Source organism: Alosa alosa, chromosome 12 (genome assembly GCF_017589495.1).
Source record: "Alosa alosa isolate M-15738 ecotype Scorff River chromosome 12, AALO_Geno_1.1, whole genome shotgun sequence".
Lineage (NCBI taxonomy): Eukaryota > Metazoa > Chordata > Actinopteri > Clupeiformes > Clupeidae > Alosa > Alosa alosa.
The window spans coordinates 2031516-2040319 of NC_063200.1; the positions used below are offsets into that span (position 1 = coordinate 2031516).

The window sequence follows — 8804 nt, forward strand, 5'->3', positions numbered from 1 at the left end:
CTTCTTCAGAATAACTGCGATGAAACAATTATTTCTGTGGGATTATATGGACCTTCCAGAAAGACAAAAAGCATTAAAGAACAATATACGCACAGAAAAGTATGTATGTTTCTCTGAGAATCCATGAATATAATATACTATAGTATAACTACCTACCCACCTTCACTGAATATAATATACTCTAATACTATATTATAATATAACAGTCAAGTGTCTTGTATATTCATATAGGTGTGTGTGTATGGTTTTATATGTATACATTGATGTTTATGCCAATACCCTCACTTAGAGACAATAATTCAATCATGAGGTGGTGTGGTTCTGTATAGGTGTCACGGTTCCACGGGGAGAGCTTGAACCAAACGCAGGGCAAAGCAGAGCCAGGCAAGGTAATTCCAGAATCACAAGAATCTTTATTAAGAACTGCATCAACCGTGTGCAACACAACACACAATGACTAATAACCGACAAAGACTGAGGGGAGACAGAGGGTTTAAATACACAGGGGTAACAGGGCACAGGTGGACAATGAACAAGGTAAAACAAGACAGGTGGAAACCATAATTAACAGACTAACGCGGATCAGGTGAGGGGCGGAGACACGGGCACAGGGAACAGAAACACATGGCAAAACAAACAAAGAAACACATGGAACAGGACACAGGAAGTAAACAAGAGGAGCAGACATGAAGGAAAACACTAAACAGGGAAAACAAAACACGACAGGACCCTTACAACAGGCTGTGTGTTTGGACTTTAGATGGGATTCTTGAAGAGTCTCTTTATGGTGGCTTGGAGGAGAGACTCGGATCTGATTGACTGATGGCAATTGACTTTTAATGAACTAATTGAGGCCAGAGGAAACACGGGATGGGGGAAGGGTGTTCCTCTTTATAAAAAGGGCGGCCGACAGATGAAGGAGAGAGGTGGGGGAAGACACGAGAGTTCCAGAGGAGGGAGAGGTCACGATACGGAAGGAGCCGGGGGCAGCAGCGGAGTGACCGATACAACGCAAGCTAAGTGTTTGATTAAGGAACGTCTGAACTGTCTATCCCGCTGCATGTTGATACTATAGCCGCTCCTGGAGTAGCAGATTGTGCCCTGATTTTCGTGTGTTGACAGGAGGCGCAACGCGACTGGGACACCGGCATCTGACCAGGATCACAACCAGGAAGTGGAGTATGAAGACTTACGATGGATGATCTGTCATGCTACGCTCTCAATTCGTCTTGAGAAGGGAAGTTATGGTTCCAATCTGTTAATCCCCTGCCGTGCCACCGTCTAAATGATTTGCTGTAGCAATGCACTGAGTTGTTCTGTTGTGATTCCCCTGTAGCTGGAGGCGGAGCTTCGAGACACTACGCTGCTGCAATTGCAAAGGCACGTTTGTGGTGCTCTGGACTGCGCGACTCTGCCTACGCAAGAATGTGACGTCACTGATCTGCATCCCATGGACTTCGGACACTAATAGGCCATTTGAGAGTGGGTAGGTGCCATCTTCTTGTGCTTTGTGTCTGGACTTTTTATTTACTGGTCGGAAGTGGTCGCCGACCAGTACGGACTCATTTTATTTTGTGCAGGACTGTTATATGAGTTGGGCTGGGGACATCAGGAGTGGTCTGTTGCCACCTGCTGACCTTTGGTTAATTGCCTTCCCTGCCCCCCTCTGGTGTGGAATGATATCACTGTGATGTTGTTGGCTTGAATTGATGTGGATATTATGTGATTTAACCTGTGATGTGCCAATGAATGCTGTGTCTAGTCACCTAACCTTGCTGTGGGTCTGCATGAATTTATATTTATACCTGGGGTGAGTTTTGGTTCTCTAGCCTATGTTGTTAGTTGGGGGAGTGACTGCCCTGGTGGTGCCCTGTTATATCTGCCTACTTTCCAACAGTCCTGTTATCTATTTTGTGCTTGTTTAAATAAACTTTTGTGGTAAATTAGTAAATATTGTGTGTTGCCTGTGTATTGGTGGATTTGGTTGTATTGAGCAGGGGAGTAGCCCCTCGGCACGATATAACTACATACCCACCACCACTGCATATAATCTAATCTAATCTACTCTAACTTTATAATATACTATAGTATAACTACATACCACCACCACCACCACCACCACTGAATCTGATTTCAGTCTTATTTGTCTGCAGACTCTCAATTCAGAGCCATCCTATGGCTCCTGCCCTGGCAACACTGGCAAGCAGGGTGGTTTGCAGCAATCACCATTCGGGAAATAATGGATCCTTATCACAGCATGTTCCTTTGGCTATATTTAGCCACGTGCTGTGTGTGACACATTCCTGCATGGTGGTGAGCTCTGGCTTTCTGATATGTACGAGTGGAAGAGTGGAAAGGGTTGGAGGGAGCAAAAAAGCTGCAGGCAGGGACAGAATTGTGCTTAATTACACTCGTGGGAGTTTCTTGTCAGAGAGGAGACGTGGCTAAGAAAAGGTGGGCTATCCTGCTGGCGGAGGGTGGAGGTTACATGCTGAAGATCACACTGATGGCAGCAGGGGTGATGTGTGTCCACATAGCCTGCAGTAGATGGTCAAACTCCATGGAATAAGCAATGAGAAGTGCACATTTGTAGAGACATCTCTGGGGGCATAATTATATGATTCTTTACCACAACAGCCATGAGGCATATCAGTTGTCCCTTAGGGCAGGAATATCTACTTCAATCAGTAAACATGTTTGAGGGGAGAAGTATGATTCTATTGAGCCAAATGGCTTCATGCTATTTATGTATAGCATATCAGAGGGAAATAGATAATAATATCTGCAAGTTTAAAGACACATAGGGCTTTTATTTTGGCCATCAGAAATGGATGGTTAGAGGCGTAACGTTTATAGACATTAACCTATTTCACCCCATCGGTCAAAATTGTGACCGAAAAAAAAAATGTACTTATAAGCCTCTAACACTGTAACTGGGGAATATCCCAATACTCTTTCAGTAAATATTGAAACAATAGAGTGTTTCAATGAAATGTGTGCAGGACAAATGTTTTGAGTAAATTGTCACATGACCAGAGCTGTTTACTTCCTAGTTGCACCTTAAGAAGAGGATGACGGCCTCACAGCTCCCAAATAAAAGGTTTTTAAAGTATGTTAAAATAAACATAGGACAAATATTTTTTGTACACATGGTCTTTAAGGTGTCTAGTTATGATATATACATTTATAATTATTCAAATGTCTTTGGTGTGTTTGCAGAATGAGTAAACATGTTAACGGTCACAATAGTGACCGGTGGGATAGAATGTTGTATCTAGATGCACACATACTTCTACACCTACAAACACACATACAGAGACATACACACACTCACAAACAGATACACAAACATACATACTCACACACATACACACAGATATACACACTTACACACACACACACACACACAGACATACACTCACACACATACACAGACACACACATTCTCACAGACATTCACACACACACACATATTCACACACACACACACATATTCATATTCACACACAGACATACACAAACACTCACATACACACACACACACACACAAATATACACACTCACACACAAAGATACACACACACACACACACAGACATACACACATACACAGATATTCACACACATACACACACACAAACACTCACATATTCACACACACACACACACACAAATATACACACTCACACACACAGATACACACACACACACACACACACACACACACACACACTCACATACACACATACACAGATATACACACTCAGACATACACACTCACACACACAGACACAAACACACACAGACAAACACACTCACACAGACAGATACACACACACAGATATACACTCACACACACAGATATACACACTTAGACACACACACAGACATACACACTCACACAGACACAAACACACACACACAGACATACACACTCAAGGGGACTTCACATTGCACGCAACATGCACTTTGCCTGCTGCTCTCATACACCTATCTGCAGATACACACACACACACACACATACATGTATGTATATATGTGTGTGTGTGTGTGTGTGTGTATATATATATATATATATATATATATATATATATATATATATATATATATATATATATGTGTGTGTATATATATATATATACGCGAGCCGAAGCTCCTGGTAAATAAACAACACACACACACAAACACACACACAGATACACACTCACACACACACAGATATACACACTCACACACACAGATACACACTCACACACAAATACACACAGATATACACACACACACATATATATATTACACTCACACACACAGATATACATACTCAGACACACACACAGACATACACACTCACACACACACAAACACACACACACAGACATACACAACCAAGGGGACTTCACATTGCACGCGACATGACTTTTGCCTGCTGCTCTCATACACACACCTGCAGATACATATACATACACACACACACACACACATATATATGTGTGTATGTGTGTGTGTGTGTGTATATCTGTGTGTGTGTGTGTGAGTGTGTATGTCTGTGTGTGTGTTTGTGTCTGTGTGTTGTTTATTTACCAGGAGCTTTGGCTCGTATATATATATATATATTACACACACACACACACACACACACACACACACAGACACACACAGATATACACACTCAGACATACACACTCACACACACACAGACACAAACACACACACAGACATACACACTCAAGGGGTATTCACATTGCACGCGACATGCACTTTGCCTGCTGCTCTCATACACCCACCTGCAGATACATACACACACACACACACACACACACACACATATATGTATGTGTGAGTGTGTATGTCTGTGTGTGTGTCTGAGTGTGTGTGTGTGAGTGTGTATCTGTGTGTGTGTTTGTGTCTGTGTGTTGTTTATTTACCAGGAGCTTCGGCTCTATATATATTACACATACACACACACACACACAGACCATATACACTAACTCTCACAACTGCATGCAGACACACACGCACGCACAGACATACACATTCAGGGTTCTATTTTAACGAGCCAAAGCTCCTGGTAAATAAACAATGTTTACATATTTTTCATATTTATTATTGCCATTGGTCTCAGGGTTCATATCAGTTTGAAAAGTCCTGTCAGAATACCTTTATTTTAACAAAAAAAAGCAATTTGAGCAACCTTTAATTGAGTATACACATATTATCCGGTAATAAAACTCACTTTTTCATCTACTTTTCTAAATTTAATTAAAAAAATAATTAGTGCTGTCAGTTAAACGCGTTATTAACGGCGTTAACGTAAACCTATTTTAACGGCGTCAATTTTTTTAACGCGAGATAAACGTTCTTTTTTCTTAAACAAACTTTGTAGTTTTGCTACATGCTGTTGCAACAACTAGTAACAATAGAACAACTACAATGGAACCACATTTAGCTAGATGTACACGAAACAAAAAAGATGACTGATATAATGGAAACCTTTATGCTGCATCAAAGTGGGGGGGGCGAAGGGCTTATACTTACTAAATCTTGAAACAAACGTGAATAAAAGGCACAAAATAAGGTTGGTGTAAGTTATCTGTGTGTTTGACCATGTTCCTATGGTTTGCTCTTTCTAGTTTACTGGAGTGTCACGAATGTATCGATAGGCACAGTCAAACTGCCTGTGGCTGACTATAACTAAGTTCAGCAAGCTTAACTTTACATGTCATAACATCAACTTACTAAACATGTCACACATTCATTCTATCACTTGTAATATGAATGTAGCCTATTTCCTACAACTACAGTAGGTGAGATAATTGGCTATGTTATACTGAAGTTCCACAGTTAGCTAGCTAGCAAGCTAACCGTTTTGCATGGGATATTATGGTAAGTGTACATGCTAAATTTGTTCTCAACATGGGGTATTGCAAACGAATTAGGTTGGTAATGTACATAGTTTCGACATGAGTAAGTTACATAAACATAATTCTTCATAACTGACGTGTTAGTAAAATGATTGAATGTCCTGTGAATTAAAAATAGATGTAACGTCAACGTGTGATTACTAGCTGTCTATCAATGATATAATGTTAACTTGTTTTCCTCTAAAATGGGACGTGATGCAGATTAAATGTATCTTTATGATGATGCGCCGTTAGTAGGCTACGTAAAGGCATGCTGCACACACTTGTTTGGGCTTACGAGCCAAAGAGTAGTAGCCTAGGCTGACGCATTAAATGCATTAAAAGATTCTTTCACCGTCACTTGTTCTGTTATCAACATTCCTCTTTGGCTGCTACTATTTGCGATGCACTCTGCTTTCGACATTCATTTACATTAGATTCCGCACACTAGCATCGCACTTTGGCGCCGTGTAAATCATGATTCAGTTATATTTGGTCGATGCTGCTCCATAAAATCCATTGTTCATCCAGTGTTTGCCTGTTAAAAACTTCGGCGCTGATGTGTGTGGCAAGTGACAGTGCACCATAGACTGTAGGCCTATAAAATGGCAATGCACTCATGTTGAAAACTTCCTTATTTTCAACTGAACTCAAAGATAATGAATATAGTATGAATATAATATTTTCTGTTTGTTTTGCCCTTTATAATGTGTGTAGGCCTACATTTTGTGCACACACTTCTGTAGCATTTATTTCAGTTTATATCAGCTACATTTCTGAAGAATATATTGTGTTGCCTCAGGTCTGCTGCACATCTTTTGAAATTTGATTTGAAATAATCAAATAGACCTACGTCTTAAAGTTCAGTTAATAAATTAACTTGCTTTGCTTTCATTTGAATCCCAATCAAGATACACAATAATTGCTTTATTGTTAATATGGACTCCTGGAAAGTTCAGAAATGCAAAATAATAGAATTTTAACCATATGATATTTTAACCATATGAAATATGTGATTAATCATGATTAACTATAGGAATTCAGTGATTAATCACCATTAAAATTTTTAATCGTTTGACAGCACTAAAAATAATTATTGATTACTTCAAAGGGTTGCTAATAACACATGATTTGTATATTTGCATGTCTGGGAAAAATTTGGGCTTAAATGGGTTAAAGGTGTGGCCAGTCCACATTCATTAATCTAAAGGAACCGTATTTCAATTAATCATAAAATGGCCCTGATGTGTCACTAGACATTAAGAAATCATGTTCACTTCAAATACTTATATCACTGACAACAGTAGTCCGGCCAGGATATTGTCTTTTAAAAAGTGAAGTTGCAGCCCTCAACTGATGTTGATGTTGTGTTTTGTCATGCCATGATGTGTTTTGGCCTGATGCGCCACCCTCTACCTATCTACCAATCACAAAGTCAGTTGTGTTTCGGCATCCGGGTTGGCTACCTCGAGTCAGGGGGGAGGGGATACACTACTCTACAGTATTTTGAGTGTTTTGGCCACAATCTTACATAGGGTTCCTTTAATGGTGCGAATGGCGCTTGGTGCAAAAAAGTTGTTCTTATGTTTCTTAATCAGTCATGGGTGTGTTGTGGGCGTAACATCCTTTAAACCAATGAGAATGACATCTGTCATTCCCTTTAACAGCAAGCAGCGCAACTTCAAACAGCACATTAGTATTTTGATAGTCAGCGCATTTGAAGGAATCTGCTTGCACCCGAGACCGTATGGAACAGGAATTCCACTAAACCATGCTTTACTAAAACCTAGCAGAGTATAGCCTACACGCATCTGCACTCGTCTATTATTAGAATGCTTTACTAAAACCTAGCAGAGTATAGCCTACACGCATCTGCACTCGTCTATTATTTCAACTCACTGGCAAAGTGAAACTAACTTCACCGTGGTGTCATAGTCAACGACAAAAGTTATATACAGTTAATTATTTTTACTATTGACTGACAAGGTTACCATCGAAAACATAGCCTGAAAAAAGCTTACAAAACACTTACAAAGCTTACAAAACACTTACCCCAATAATGTTCGAATGATGGATGATGAACCCTAAGGATATTTATCCTGCAGAGGAGTTGCTGCTTATATCTCGTGACAGTGCATCTTCAGCTTATATGCACCTTTCGCTATAGACCAGGTCAGTGGCGTAATAATTTTTATAGGCTGTAAGATAGCGATTTTTGGATCACACCTTGTGTTGCTAATTACCACACCCCAGGGCACAAGGGTTAATAAAAGAACAAAATCCTCCACTGACTGGGTGAAAGATAGGAATAAGCTTTGCGTTGCGCTTTGCGCCACCTTGCGTCGGGTGCAAGATAGGGCCCATACAGAATATTAAACCAATTAAGAGACAGTTTGACATACAAATAGCAAAACTATGGAAACAAATAAAAGGGGAATAAAAAATAAAATTGCTAATCACATGGAGTGCATGAAGTAGGATGTTCTTCATATGTCCCTGACTACAAGGAAGTTGCTAAAACCAACAAAAAAGACAGTTTGGCATTACAGTTGTTCTGACCTTTTCTATAGAGAGGGCAGAGCATCGGGCAGAGCAGCAGATGTCCCATTCAGTCTGTTCATATTTCAAAGCAGAATGTATAGGTCATCATATCACAGGCCTCTTGGTGAGGTCAGCAGAAATGGACAGAGTTCTTCAGTAATACTGCAGCATCGTTAACAGTCCAAAAGAATCATTTCTCAATATCACTTTCACTTTTCTCAGTGAGTGTAACGCTTCCCATAATACCTTTGGTTTTGGTGTGCATTGAATTTAGATCATGTATGCAAAAGAAACTATATTTAGTATTACACATAGACTAAAAGGTATATAGTTATAATTTTAGGTTTTGTATGAATACATATTG

At 39.9% G+C, this 8804-nt stretch overlaps 1 long non-coding RNA gene across 1 annotated transcript; it reads left to right on the top strand.

Annotated features, from left to right (window-relative positions):
* The first annotated feature begins 1372 nt into the window (after nucleotides 1-1372).
* On the top strand, nucleotides 1373-3159 carry LOC125305046. Its single transcript, XR_007195325.1, has 3 exons — nucleotides 1373-1486; nucleotides 2154-2313; nucleotides 3054-3159. It is a non-coding gene; the product is annotated as an uncharacterized LOC125305046 (long non-coding RNA).
* The last annotated feature ends 5645 nt before the right edge of the window (nucleotides 3160-8804 follow it).